Here is a 12,612-nt window from a genome sequence, read left to right as displayed (position 1 = left end):
TTGCAGCTAGATCTGCCTGATGGTTGTGTTGCTGTTCCTCAGTAGCTTTGCTCTTAGGAATGTGAGCATCGATGTGTCTCACTTTCACTGGAATTCTCTCGATTCGATCAGCAATGTCCTGCCATAGGTTGGCTGCCCAAATGGGTTTTCCTTTTCTCTGCCAACCACTCTTTTTCCAGTTCTTTAGCCAACCCCATAGAGCATTGGCTACCATCCATGAGTCGGTGTAGAGATAAAGCTTTGGCCATCTCTCACGTTCAGCCACGTCGAGAGCTAGCTGGACAGCTTTTACCTCTGCGAACTGACTGGATTCTCCCTCTCCATCTTTCGCCTCTGCAACTCGGCGTGTTGGACTCCACACTGCAGACTTCCACCTTCGCTTGTTTCCAACAAGACGACAGGAACCGTCTGTGAACAAAGCATATTTCTTTTCATCATCAGAAAGGTCATTGTAAGGAGGAGCTTCCTCAGCACGAGTCACTTTCTCCTCTGGAGGTTTAGCACAGTTGATGCCTTCAGGCCAACTTGAGATCACCTCCACTAGACCAGGTCTTTCAAGATTTCCCATTCGAGCTCTCTGTGTTATCAGAGCCATCCACTTAGACCAGGTTGAGTCTGTGGCATGATGTGGTGTGGATCCTTTGCCTTTGAACATCCAATTCAAAACTGGTAATCTGGGAGCTAGAAGAAGTTGTGATTCAGTTCCAATCACTTCAGAAGATGCTTTTACTCCTTCATAGGCAGCTAAAATTTCTTTCTCTGTTGGAGTGTAGTTAGCCTCTGAACCTCTGTAACCTCGACTCCAGAAACCAAGAGGTCGTCCACGTGTCTCACCTGGAGCTTTTTGCCACAAGCACCAGGTTGGACCATTGTCACTTGCAGCCGTGTACAAAATGTTCTTAATGTCTGGACCATCTCGGACAGGTCCCAGATCCATTGCTTGAACTACCTCTTGCTTTATCTGGTCAAAGGCTGCTTGTTGTTCAGGTCCCCAGTGGAAATGGTTTCTCTTTCGAGTCACATCATACAGAGGTTTCACAATCTGACTGTATCCAGGAATGTGCAGTCTCCAAAATCCCACTATCCCCAAGAAACGTAGGGTCTCTTGCTTGTTTGTGGGACTTGCCATGGTAGAGACTCTATTTACCACATCCACTGGAATGTGTCGGCGTCCATCCTGCCACTTCACTCCCAGAAATTGAATCTCTGTGGTAGGTCCTTTCACCTTGTCTCTTTTGATGGCAAAACCTGCATCCAGAAGAATGTCAATGATTTTGTTACCTTTCTTGAAGACTTCCTCAGCAGTTTTACCCCAGACGATGATATCATCGATGAACTGGATGTGTTCTGGAGCACCTCCTTTCTCCAGAGCATCGTGGATCACTGCATGACAGATGCTTGAGCTGTGGATCCAGCCCATTGGCAGCCTGTTGAAAGTGTACTGGATTCCTCTCCAGGTGAAAGCAAACTGAGGCCTGCATTCCTCTGCTATGGGAATAGAGAAAAATGCATTAGCAATGTCTATGGTAGCATACCATTTGGCCTCTTTGGATTCCAGCTCATACTGTAGCTCCATCATGTCTGGTACTGCTGCACTCATAGGTGGTGTCACTTCATTTAGGGCTCGGTAGTCTACCGTCAGACGCCAGTCTCCATTCTGCTTCCGCACAGGCCACACTGGACTGTTGAAAGGTGAATGAGTTTTGCTGACGACTTTCTGACTCTCCAACTGACGAATCAGATTCTGAATGGGCAACAAAGAGTCACGGTTGGTTCTATATTGTCTGTGATGCACAGTCTGAGAAGCAACCGGCAATTTAATGTCCTGTATCTTATGTTGTCCCACAACTGCAGATTCATCAGAAAGCTCAGGTCTGGCAGACAGCTTCAATTTTTGTCCATCAATTTCTATTGAAGCTACTCCAAAAGCCCATTTGTAACCTCTAGGGTCTTTGAAACGCCCTTCTCTCAGAAAATCAATTCCCAAAATACAAGGTGCATCAGGTCCGGTCACAACTGTATGCTTCCTCCATTGTTTACCAGTTAAACTTATATTAACCTCTACCTTACTTAACTCTTGAGATCCACCAGTGACTCCCAGAATAGTTATAGACTCTGATCCCTGATAATTTGATGGTATTATGGTGCACTGAGCTCCTGTGTCAACCAAGGCCCTGTACTTCCGAAATTGCGAAGTGCCAGGCCACTGGATGTACACATCCCAATAGATTCTATTATCTCTGTTATCCCTCTCCTCCCCCTGGCGGGAGGCAGGGCACCCCTAGTTATGGGGAACATGCGCACATGTGCATTGCACATATTGTGCAGGGTTATAACTTTGCATGTTATAACTGGAGCCACTGTTGGAGCCATAAGAGTCGTTCTGGGGAACTGTGGAAGTAACAGCTACCCTTCTGGTATTGCTACCTTGGGTTCTGCCACTTTGCAATTCCCTCAGTCTCCTGAAAAGATTAGAAGTTGGTTGGCCATCCCAGCGGTTCATGTTCTCACCGAACTGATCACGCAGAGTTATCCAAATAGTTCTACGTGATTGCCTTGGTGGTCTGTTTTGGAATGTCCTGTTTTGGAATGACCTCCTTGGAGGACGTGTATTCCTCACAGATGAAACTTGTACCCACCTGGAGGAAGAATTGAAATTATCCTTCTGTGCCAATTGGTATATGGAATCTTTTAACTCTCTTATGCAATTCTGAATATCACCAGACATAGTTTTAATGGCTGAAACCAAAGAACCACGTGTCATGCTATCCTCCAATTGTCTCATTTGATCACTGAATTGGCCAACCGTGGGAGAAGCTCCACCATAACTTCTTGACACAATTCTGCTTGCCAGAATGTTTGCATAATTAGAAGGAGCAAGTTTGATGATCTTTTTAGCAAGACCAATACCCACAGGAATGTCATCAGGATTCAGAGTTTCATGTTCACCATAGAGTAGCTCTCTAACAGCAAATTCTCTCAAGCGCTTAATTCCCTCATCTATGGTAGTCCAGGGTTTAGGATTCCATGGAAGATCATCTCGGGAAGGGTATCTCAGGGCAACTGCTATTAAAAGGCGTATCCACAGATTAACCTTACCGAGAGCTTCACCTAGATGTCTATCTATTCCATTGTCCCTTGAGAGAGTTCCTAACTGAGCTGCTGACTTGTCTCCAACTGTTAGAGCTGAAGCACCTGTATCATAACACCTACTAAGCCAAGCTAGAACTGGCTCCTTATCTGCCCTGGTGAAATCTTTACGGACATTTCGCAATTCCTCCCGTGGTGACGAACAGTCCGTAATATCATCTTCATCTTCATCTCCCTGAATTCTTTGCCCATAAAATCCTGCTGTCATTCTCCTAAGGATCTCTTTAAGCTGAGAACCACCTTTGCCAGCTGCTTTCCTAGCTTCATCTCTATCCTGCTTTGATCTCACTAGGTTAGCTAGATCTTTAAAACAAACCTTCTCTTCCTCCTGAGCAGGATCTTTCAGAGTAGAGGGCCCCTCACCAGGATCAGTCTCCACCTCTTCTTCTCCATCTTGGGCCTTTCCACTTCTAGTCTTTAAAGGAGCCATCTTAACTGGAGCTGTGTTTGAATTTACAGCCACCTTAATGGAAGCTGACAGGTCCTGAGATAAATCAGCTGCTGGGGCAGTGACTTCCGGTCCCACCGAGGGAGTGGGTGGAAGTGACGTTGCTCCGTTAATGGCCGACGGAGAAGAAGAAGAAGGAGAAGGAGTGGGAGAAGGAGTAGGCGCCATGTTGATACCAGCCGATGCCCTTGGCTGCTTGCTAGAATCAGCAAAGTCATTTAGAGCTGCCTTACCAATTAACTTTTTAGCCTTCTTTTTGACTGACACGGGTTCTCCACAGTCCTCATCACTAGATGACTCTGGGACTGATCGAGAGCCACGGCGTTTTCTTTTTGATCTAGTTTTAATAACAAAACAAGCTCTGGACACCTTTCTCTCTCGCCGCAGAGAGACCAGCAGATACACGTTAATTATCACTGAGAGCAGGATTATACACATGAAATAAATCACCTTTGGATCCCAGGCATCACCTAAAGTTACTGTCTCCTCAGGCGGAATCTTAAAACCCTTTATCTCAATTGGGAGAGTGGTGGAGGTAACATTCCTGTATCTCACTGGCCATAATAAATTAATACATTTTCCATACCATAATTTAACTCTATACATAACCCACATATAAATTGTCCGCACCAAATATTTACCCAGGTAATCCAAAATCAAACCCAAACAATATCGGTAAACCAGAGCCCCAAAAATTGAAAAGAACAATCGCTCCACAAACCACAATACCTTCATGTTTGCTAATTCAACTAGAAAACACTAAATCAATCAAATAACAAATTAAACTAATTATCTGCCCCACGTTGGGCGCCAATAAAAAAAATGTCGTGGGATGGAAGGTGAGGCCGAGAAGCCTCCTTCCTTCCCCCTTGTAAAGTAAAAGGGAAAAAAAAATTGAAGGGAAAGGAAAAAAAAACTCGCAAGCTGAATTAGCAAAGCAGTGGAGCTATATTTACAAAGCAAATGTAGGATTTGCAGGGGGATATTTACAAATTTACAATATCTACAATATATACAAAGATATACAACAGAGTAACACAGAAATGAGAGTGCCCCCCTCGGCAGAGAGGGGTCCCCCACCTCCGCTCTCCCCTCTCTTCCCCCCCTTTCCCCAGAATGGGATAGAAAGAGAAAGAGAAGAGAGGAAAAAAAGTTAGAAGCAGTTTGTGTTAATTGGAAGGGAGTTAGTATACAGGCCTGGTATCTTGTTTTCAAGGCCGAGGCCTTGGCAGAAAGCCCAGCACAGAGTTAGCTGCAGAGCCGCTGCACCATGCAAAGGCGGAAGCAAGACTGACTGAGAAGTGCTGGAAATGTCCAGTATAGTCCCAGCTCAGAAGTGCTTCCTCCCACTCGTCCAATGAAATTAGTTTAGACTATTCCTTCCGTTTACCAACTTCCGTCCACCATATTCCCTTTCTTAAGGGGGCAACGTCAACCGGCCACAGGCCTCGAGCACAGCCCTGTGAGGAGAGGCTGAGGGAGCTGGGGTTTCTTAGCCTGGAGAAGAGGAGGCTCAGGGGAGACCTTATTGCTGTCTACAACTACCTGAAGGGTGGTTGTAGCCAGGAGGGGGTTGGTCTCTTCTCCCCGGCAACCAGCACCAGAAAAAGAGGACACAGTCTCAAGCTGTGCCAGGGGAGGTTTAGGCTGGAGGTGAGGAGAAAGTTCTTCCCAGAGAGAGTTGTTAGCCATTGGAATGTGATGCCCAGGGAGGTGGTGGAGTCACCATCCCTGGAGGTGCTCAAGAGGGGATTGGACATGGCCCTTGGTGCCATGGTTTAGTCATGAGCTGTTGGGTGACAGGTTGGGCTTGATGATCTTTGAGGTCTTTTCCAACATTGTTGATTATATGATTCTATGATAACGAGCAGAAAGCAACTTTTCCACCACAATCCAGTCAAGTTCAGAATCAAAGTACAAGATTTCCAGACCCAATCTGTCAATTTCCCACTACAACGCATTGATTTGCAAGGGAAACCATCAGAGTTCATCCTTAGACAAGCAGATTTCTTCCCTAAATCGTGCCATATGCAGCAGAAAGCAACTTTTCCACGACAATCCAGTAGAGTTCGGAATCAAAGCACAAGATGTCCACATCCCATCTGCAGATTTCCTGCGGCAACACATTGATTTTCATGAGGAACTAGCAGTTTCAACAACAGACAAGCAGATTTCTTCCCTAAATGGGGACATAACCAGCAGAAACCAACTTCCCCACCACAATCCAGTCGAGTTTAGAATCAAAGCACAAGATTTCAAGACTCAGTCTGTCGATTCCTGCTGTGACTCCATGTTTCTCATGGGAAACCAGCAGAGTTCATCCTCAGACAAGCACATTTCTTGCCTAAATTGTGACATGACCGACCGAAAACAACTTTTCCACCAAAATCCAGTTGAGCTCAGAATCAAAGCACAAGATTTCAAGACTCAACCTGACAATTTCCTGCTGTAACTCCTTGGTATTAATGGGAAAGCAGCAGAGTTCATCCTGAGACCAGCAGATTTCTTCCCTAAATCTTCTCATAAACCGCAGAAACCAAATTTTCCACCTGTCGTGGGGTGGAAGGGTAAGGCCAAGAAGCCTCCTCCCTTCCCCCTTGTAAGGTAAAAGGGAAAAAAAAATTGAAGGGAAAGGAAAAAAAACTCACAAGCTGAATTAGCAAGGCAGTGGAGCTATATTTACAAAGCAATGTAGGGTATGCAGGGGAATATTTACAAATTTACAATATCTACAATATATACAAAGATATACAACAGAGTAACACAGAAATGAGAGTGACCCCCCCCTCTGGCAGAGGGGGTTCCCCACCTCCGCTCTCCCCTCTCTCCCCCCCTTTCCCCAGAATGGGATAGAAAGAGAAAGAAAAGAGAGGAAAAAAAAATGTTAGAAGCCCATCCCCCCGTGGCCTTGGGCCTAGCCAGGCCCAAAGCCGGGAGACATCTCCCCAGTTACCGGCTGACGGAGGAGGAAGAAAAGAGACAGTGCTAGACTCCGCACTGGATCTTATAGTGGTGCAAAGGATTGTGGTATGAAATACTACATAATTTCCTGTGTCCACCCCTGGGCTGGATTTCTGGACACAGGAAGTAAACACTGCAGGGGGGCACCCAGCTCAAACTGTAACATACCACCCCTTATTTCATACCATAATCTTTTCACCCAAACACATCATTAAATCAGAAATCTTCCAATGACATGTTCGGCGAAGTCCATATCTTCATCTGGGCGTCCACCCAAACAGTCTCTCATTCAGGCTCTAGTGTCCGTCCATTCCAGTTCTTCTTCCTTCATCTAGTAGAACCTCTCAGCGATGCAGAGTTCACTGTTCTGCAGTGCAAGCTCTTCATGGATCTGTTGGACATCCTGGTCACCTGGAAGGAACCTCACAACTTCTCAACCAACCTTTATTCCCATCTCTATTTACTCAGCGGCATGTTTCCACCCCTGGGGCAAGCCAGTCAGAACAATCAGGCTCTAACTGCTTCTCCACCCCTCCAGGAAAACAGCACGCTGAGCCTTTCACAACCTTGCACGGACCTATCCCAAGCCCAGTGCTGACCGCTTCCAGCCGCGGCCCGAGGCTCTACAGATGCTTATCACAGTACACCGCCTTCCCGCTAGGCGTTCGCGTACCGAGACGTGACAGCATCCAAAACACAACCCTCCCCTCGCTGAGGGAGGGGCTGCACCACAACCTAGTGAGAAGAAGGGAGGTGGAGCCAGGTGCTCGGCGCCATTTTCGGAACTCGTCCGAAAAAGTCGGGGAAGAGACTAGGGCCGGCCCTGCCGCAGCCCGAGCGCAAGGCCGTGCTCACCGCCGCCGCCGCTCCGAGCGCACGGCCGGTGCTCACCGCCGCCGCAGCCCGAGCGCACGGCAGGTCCCGCCGCCACCGCAGTTCAAGTGGACGGCCGGGGACCGCCGCCGCCGCTCTGAGCGCACAGCAGGGCTCCGCCCACCTCTGCCGCCGCGGTACAGAATCAAAATCGCCTCCACCCCTCGGGCATTCAAACGCCTCATCCAGCAAAAGCCATGAGCACATCCTCAGGGCCCTTGAGAACAGCTTTCAGCTGGAGTCCCCGTTCGCCCATAGGGAGTCGAGCTCGCCCGCTCGCCGCGGCTGGCCCTACCCCGCAGCGAGAGCGGACCTGACTTTGATCTGCTCGCCACTGCTCCTCCCCCACTTCACTCCCTGCCGCTTTTACCGCTCCGCAAAGAATAAAGGTGGGGGAAGGCAGGTCCCGCATTCTCAAGTGGTGCCCCCATTCCGGTGGTTAAGAACCACCCCTGCTTGAAACAGCAGGAGGGACTCTGCCACCGGTCACGCACCAGGAGTCCCCCTGCAATCCACAAGAACTTAACACAGTCGCCCCAACAACAACACGAGCCCCCAACTGCCAAAAATACAAAACGACGCCCAGAACTAAATTTAAACTCCCTTATCTTTTGCAATCCGATCTGCAGAGTAGCCACAATAACCAACTCCTACTCCTGCCTGGCTCGCCAAGAATGTAAAGGGGTTGGGGGCAAACCCTCGGCCCACCTTAACCATCTCTCCTCCCCCTGGCGGGAGGCAGGGCACCCCTAGTTATGGGGAACATGCGCACATGTGCATTGCACATAGTTTGCAGGGTTATAACTTTGCATGTTATAACTGGAGCCACTGTTGGAGCCATAAGAGTTGTTCTGGGGAACTGTGGAAGTAACAGCTACCCTTCTGGTATTGCTACCTCGGGTTCTGCCACTTTGCAATTCCCTCAGTCTCCTGAAAAGATTAGAAGTTGGTTGGCCATCCCAGCGGTTCATGTTCTCACCAAACTGATCACGCAGAGTTATCCAAATATGGATTGCCTTGGTGGTCTGTTTTGGAATGACCTGTTTTGGAATGTCCTGTTTTGGAATGACCTCCTTGGAGGACGTGTATTCCTCACAGATGAGACTTGTACCCACCTGGAGGAAGAATTGAAATTATCCCTTTGTGCCAATTGGGATATGGAATCTTTTAACTCTCTTATGCAATTCTGAATATCACCAGACATCGTTTTAATGGCTGAAACCAAAGAACCACGTGTCATGCTATCCTCCAATTGTCTCATTTGATCACTGAATTGGCCAACCGTAGGAGAAGCTCCACCATAACTTCTTGACACAATTCTGCTTGCCAGAATGTTTGCATAATTAGAAGGAGCAAGTTTGATGATCTTTTTAGCAAGACCAATACCCACAGGAATGTCATCAGGATTCAGAGTTTCATGTTCACCATAGAGTAGCACTCTAACAGCAAATTCTCTCAAGCGCTTAATTCCCTCATCTATGGTAGTCCAGGGTTTAGGGTTCCATGGAAGGTCATCTCGGGAAGGGTATCTCAGGGCAACCGCCATTAAAAGGCGTATCCACAGATTAACCTTACCGAGAGCTTCGCCTAGATGTCTATCTATTCCATTGTCCCTTGAGAGAGTTCCTAACTGAGCTGCTGACTTGTCTCCAACTGTTAGAGCTGAAGCACCTGTGTCATAACACCTACTAAGCCAAGCTAGAACTGGCTCCTTATCTGCCCTGGTGAAATCTTTACGGACATTTCGCAATTCCTCCCGTGGTGACGAACTGTCTGAAATATCATCTTCATCTTCATCTCCCTGAATTCTTTGCCCATATAATCCTGCTGTCATTCTCCTAAGGATCTCTTTAAGCTGAGAACCACCTTTGCCAGCTGCCTTCCTAACTTCATCTCTATCCTGCTTTGATCTCACTAGGTTAGCTAGATCTTTAAAACAAACCTTCTCTTCCTCCTCAGCAGGATCTTTTAGAGTAGAGGGCCCCTCACCAGGATCAGTCTCCACCTCTTCTTCTCCATCTTGGGCCTTTCCACTTCTAGTCTTTAAAGGAGCCATCTTGACTGGAGCTGTGTTTGAATTTACAGCCACCTTAATGGAAGCTGACAGGTCCTGAGATAAATCAGCTGCTGGGGCAGTGACTTCCGGTCCCACTGAAGGAGTGGGCGGAAGTGACGTTGCTTCGTTAATGGCCGATGGAGAAGAAGAAGAAGAAGGAGTGGGAGAAGGAGTAGGTGCCATGTTGATACCAGCCGATGCCCTTGGCTGCTTGCCAGAATCAGCAAAGTCATTTAGAGCTGCTTTACCAATTAACTTTTTAGCTTTCTTTTTAACTGACACGGGTTCTCCACAGTCCTCGTCACTAGATGACTCTGGGACTGATCGACAGCCACGGCGTTTTCTTTTTGATCTAGTTTTAATAACCAAACACGCCCTGGACACCTTTTTCTCTCGCCACAAGGAATACAGAGAAAACACATTAGTTATCACCAGCAGCAGAATTATACACATCACATAAATCACCTTTGGATCCCAGGCATCACCTAAAGTTACTCTCTCCTCCGGTGGAATCTTAAAACCCTTTATCTCAATTGGGAGATTGGTGGAGGTAACATTCCTGTATCTCACTGGCCATAATAAATTAATACATTTTCCATACCATAATTTAACTCTATACATAACCCACATATAAATTGTCCGCACCAAATATTTGCCCAGGTAATCCAAAATCAAACCCAAACAATACCTGTAAACCAGAGCCCCCAAAATTGAAAAGAATAATTGCTCCACAAACCACAATACCTTCATGTTTGCTAATTCAGCTAGAAAACACTAAATCAATCAAGTAATAAATTAAACTAATTATCTGCCCCACGTTGGGCGCCAATAAAAAAAATGTCGTGGGGTGGAAGGGTAAGGCCAAGAAGCCTCCTCCCTTCCCCCTTGTAAGGTAAAAGGGAAAAAAAAATTGAAGGGAAAGGAAAAAAAACTCACAAGCTGAATTAGCAAGGCAGTGGAGCTATATTTACAAAGCAATGTAGGGAATGCAGGGGAATATTTACAAATTTACAATATCTACAATATATACAAAGATATACAACAGAGTAACACAGAAATGAGAGTGACCCCCCCCTCTGGCAGAGGGGGTTCCCCACCTCCGCTCTCCCCTCTCTCCCCCCCTTTCCCCAGAATGGGATAGAAAGAGAAAGAAAAGAGAGGAAAAAAATATGTTAGAAGTAGTTCGTGTTAATTGGAAGGGAGTTAATACTGGCCGTTATCTGGTCTTCAAGGCCGAGGCCTTGGCAGAAAGCCCAGCACAGAGATAGCTGCAGAGCTGCTGCACCGTGGAGAGGCGGTAGCAAGACTGAAGATAGGGTGCCGGAGTGCCCAGGATAGTCCTCCTGCACTCCCAGTTCAGAAGGTGCTTCCTCCCACTCTTCCAATGAAATTAGTTTAGATTATTCCTTCCGTTTACCAACTTCCGTCCACCATATTCCCTTTCTTAAGGGGGCAACGTCAACCGGCCACACCACCACAATCCAGCAGAGTTCAGAATCAAAGCACAAGATTTCCAGACCCAATCCGTAGATATCCTGCTGTAACACATTGATTTTCATGAGGAACTAGCAGTTTCAACATCAGACAAGCAAATTTTTTCCCTATATGCTCAGATAACCAGAAGAAAGGAAATTTTCTACCACAATCCAGTCTTGTTCAGAATCAAAGCACAAGATTTCCAGACCCAATCTGTACATTTCCTGATGCAACACATTGATTTTCACGGGAAAGCAGCACAGTTCATCCTCAGAAAAGCAGATTTCATCCCTAAATCGTCACATAACCAGCAGAAACCAACTTTTTCATCAAAATCCAGTTGAGTTCAGAATCAAAGCACAAGATTTCAAGACCCATTCGGTCAATTTCCTGCTGCAACTCCTTGGTTTTAGTGGGAAACCAGCAGATTTCATCCTCAGACCAGCAGATTTCTTACATAAATCTTGACATACACAGCAAAAAAAAACTTTTTACCACACACCATTAGAGTTCAGAATCAAGGCACAAGATTTCCAGACCCAATCTGACGATTTCAGAATAAACTGACTTTATTTTAGAATTTAGAATAAACCAATCCAGGTTGTAAGAGACCTTCAAGATCATCGCGTCCAACCCATCAGCCAATCCAACCCACCCAAACAGCTAACCCATGGCACCAAGCACCCCATCAAGTCTCCTCCTGAACACCTCCAATGACGGCGACTCCACCACGTCCCTGGGCAGCCCATTCCAATGGGCAATCACTCTTTCTGTATACAACTTCTTCCTAATATCCAACCTGAACCTCCCCTGGCGCAGCCTGAGACTGTGTCCTCTTGTTCTGATACTGGGTGCCTGGGAGAAGAGACCATCCTCAGCCTGTCTACAACCTCCCTTCAGGTAGTTGTAGAGAGTGATAAGGTCACCCCTGAGTCTCCTCTTCTCCAGGCTGAGCAACTCCAGCTCCCTCAGTCTTTCCTCATAGGGCTTGTGTTCCAAAACCCTCACCAACTTTGTTGCTATTCTCTGGACTCGTTCCAGCAAGTCAACATCCTTCCTAAACTGAGGGGCCCAGAACTGGACACAGTACTCGAGGTGTGGCCTAACCAGTGCAGTGTACAGGGGCAGAATGACCTCCCTGCTCCTGCTGGCCACACTCTTCCTGATGCAGGCCTGGATGCCATTGGCCCTCTTGGCTGCCTGGGCACACTGCAGGCTCATGTTCAGCCTGCCATCGACCAGTACCCCCAGGTCCCTCTCTGCCTGGCTGCCCTCCAGACACTCTGACCCCAGCCTGTAGCACTGCATGGGGTTGTTTTGGCCAATGTGTAGAACCTGGCACTTGGATGTGTTAAATCTCATGCCGTTGGACTCTGCCCATCTGTCCAGCCTGTCGAGGTCTCACTGCAGAGCCTCTCTACCCTCCAGCCGATCAACTCCTGTCCCCAGCTTGGTGTCATCCACAAATTTACTGATGATGGACTCAATGCCCTCATCCAGATCATCAATAAAGATGTTAAAGAGCATGGGGCCCTGCACTGATCCCTGGATGACTCCGCTACTGACTGGCTGCCAGCTGGATGTGACACCATTCACCACCACTCTCTGGGCTCGGCCATCCAGCCAGTTCCTAACCCAGCTCAGAATG

The sequence above is a fragment of the Melanerpes formicivorus genome, unplaced genomic scaffold (genome assembly GCF_026170545.1).
Source record: "Melanerpes formicivorus ecotype bairdi unplaced genomic scaffold, bMelFor1.0.p_v2 SCAF_31, whole genome shotgun sequence".
NCBI lineage: Eukaryota > Metazoa > Chordata > Aves > Piciformes > Picidae > Melanerpes > Melanerpes formicivorus.
The sequence above is the reverse complement of the archived record's forward strand: the minus strand, read 5'-3'. Positions refer to the sequence as shown.